At 39.8% G+C, this 2880-nt stretch overlaps 1 protein-coding gene across 6 annotated transcripts in view; it reads right to left on the bottom strand.

The window, feature by feature from the left end:
* The window catches only part of SLC35F4 (solute carrier family 35 member F4), a 148651-nt gene that overhangs the window by 66388 nt on the left and 79383 nt on the right, over positions 1 to 2880 (bottom strand). The gene's annotated exons all lie outside the window — the stretch shown is intronic.

Below are 2880 nucleotides of genomic sequence, written 5' to 3' on the forward strand. Positions count from 1 at the left end.
GTAGTTTATAAAAGCGAGAATATTCTGGGGGGTGGGGGGGGGGGGGGGGCAACAGTCTAATAAGAGACAGTAGTAAGATAAGGTACAGTACACCGATACGGTGCAGGGGGTGCAACAGTCTGATAAGATATAGCAGTTTGATAAGGTTCAATACTCCGATACAATGCGAGGGGTGCAACAGTCTGATAAGGTACAGTAGTCTGACAAGGTGCAATACTCCGATACAGGGCAAGGGGTGCAACAGTCTGATAAGGTACAGTAGTCTGACAAGGTGCAATACTCCGATACAGGGCAAGGGGTGCAACAGTCTGATAAGGTACAGTAGTCTAATAAGGTACAGTAGTCCGATACAGGGCAAGGGGTGCAACAGTCTGATAAGGTACAGTAGTCTAATAAGGTACAGTAGTCCGATACAGTGCAGGGGATGCAACAGCCTCATAAGGTATAGTAGTCTGATAAGGTGCAATACTCTTATACGGTGCAGGGGGTGCAACAGTCCGATAAGGTACAGTAGTGTGATAAGGTACAGTAGTGTTATAAGGTACAGTAGTCTGATAAGGGGCTGTAATCTGATAAGGTGCAGAGGGTGCAACAGTCTGATAAGCTGCAGGGGGCGCAGCAGTCTAATAGACTGCAGGGGATGCTGCAGTCCGATATAGTACAGGGGGTACAGCCCTCTGATAAGCCATTCACCTTCACAGGCCTGGCAGCATTCTCCAGAATCTTGATAATTCTACTTTTTCCATTGTACATTTTCATACATTTTAGGCTTTTCACATTGAGTCTGCAAAGGCAGCAAAAGAACATAGGGACTTTGTCATAGCAGCCAATCAAATTTATCCTGTATTCTTCCCTGGAAAAGTTAAATTCGCGAGTGTTATCCAAAAGCTGGATTTATTGCCCACAACTACCAATCAGTTTCTCAGTGGCATTAATATGAATCCTGAATTTTGCATCAACATCTGTAAATCAGCAGCTTAGTGTCTGATTGCTTGCTCTGGGTAACAGCTTTTCTTGGGATCATTTTCATAAATCAGTTCATGTGATTTGCTCTGCCCATCATAATGGAAACTATTAGAATTCTTGCACCTGGCTAGAAAGTGGGTGAGTGGAAACCCAAGCTGTCTAGTCCCCGCACTGCACACTTCTCCAGGATGGCTCGTTACGGAAAATGACCATGTACAATGTGTGATAACCCAACGCAACCAATCTCAATTCATCTATCATTGAGCTGATTACTAAGATCTGATCAGGTTACTTTACTGTGCATATTACAATTGCACCATGCACCTTGCTGGTGACTTTGCACCATGCACCTTGCTGGTGACTTTGCACCATGCATCTTGCTGGTGACATTGAAGAAAATACATGACTTGTTGGCTTCTCCTTCTGAAAACACTAGCTGCCCGGCTTTCAGTAACTTCAATACTTTGAGTCGCTGACTCAGAACAAACATATAGATTGGGGGTTCCAACTTCCCTGTCTCCAATAACTGCATGCATATAACTAAAAATGCATAGAAGCCAAAGACAGCTGGGTGTCCAGCATTTTCAGCAATGGCAGACTTCATATTTTTTCCAGTCCAGGTTCCCATTAACCTTTCTAAATTAAACCTGGAGCAAATGTAATGCTTTTGCTCATAGCATCCAGATTCCTGATTGGTTTGATTGGATACATCCGCTGCAGTTTTATTTCCTCTAGTTGTCACACCGGCTACGGTATCTCCACTGTGACTTTCACAGCAGAAGCTTGTAATAAAATTCCCATGCGAAAGATATTCCGCATTTTTGCTGCACATCCTTTCAAGTGCTGCTGACAAGGTTATTCGGACAGCCATGTATTAATGCTACAGCTTAAATACAAGACTTGAATATTGCCAGAGCAGTTTGTGCTGCAGGATCAGCGCATCCTAGCCTGACAGGGCAATCTCAGAGCTAAACTGGCAACCCTCGCCTGCAAAACATACCATAATCTGTGCTCCAGCACATCACTCACTAACAACACCGGCTGACTGTGACCAAGAGATCTATTATGAGTCCTCTTAGTGCTTATTAAATGCATCTGGTATAAAGGTAAATGGCAGACTGCAGTGAGCACAGGTCCCTGTACCCAGAATTAGATACTCAAGAGGTTATTCAGCTTTAACTGCAGCCAATGTTGGTCCAGAATTATTTACAGCAAACTTGTACTTCCTATAGACAACCTCTTATAGCTATAGTAAACTCAAACTGTCTCCGGATCTTGTACATTGGCACGTACAGTACTGCAGTAATAAAGTATACGGACTGGTAACATCCTTCTAAATTAAGTCAAAATATCCAAAGTACACTTGCTGCACTAAGAGCGCGTTTCTCTATTTTTCTAGCGGTTTTCAAAAAAGTAATTCAATTAGCACTATTTTAACATATACTTATTGTAAAATCATGAAACATTATTGATATCATTGAGATAGATAGATAGATAGATAGATAGATAGATAGATAGATAGATAGATAGATAGATAGATAGATAGATAGATAGATAGATAGTAATTGTAGGAAGTGAGAATAGTAGTAATTGTCAAAAGTAACATATTATAAAACTGCTCATGATATCTATATATCCTATATTGATGATAGATAGATAGATAGATAGATAGATAGATAGATAGATAGATAGATAGATAGATAGATAGATACTGATAGATCATTTGTAATAAGTAAAAATTGTATTGATAAAGTAACATATTGTAATAGAGTATTTGTAATTAATAACAATTATTGTTAGAGCAATATATCGTAACAGATAGATATGTTATTATAAGTGTCAACTGTTTGTTGAAGTAATATATTGTAAAATTGCTATTGTTATTATTTATTACATATATATCAATGAGAGAGA

This window comes from Nanorana parkeri, unplaced genomic scaffold (assembly GCF_000935625.1).
Source record: "Nanorana parkeri isolate BGI_ZX_2015 unplaced genomic scaffold, ASM93562v1 scaffold20, whole genome shotgun sequence".
Taxonomy (NCBI): domain Eukaryota; kingdom Metazoa; phylum Chordata; class Amphibia; order Anura; family Dicroglossidae; genus Nanorana; species Nanorana parkeri.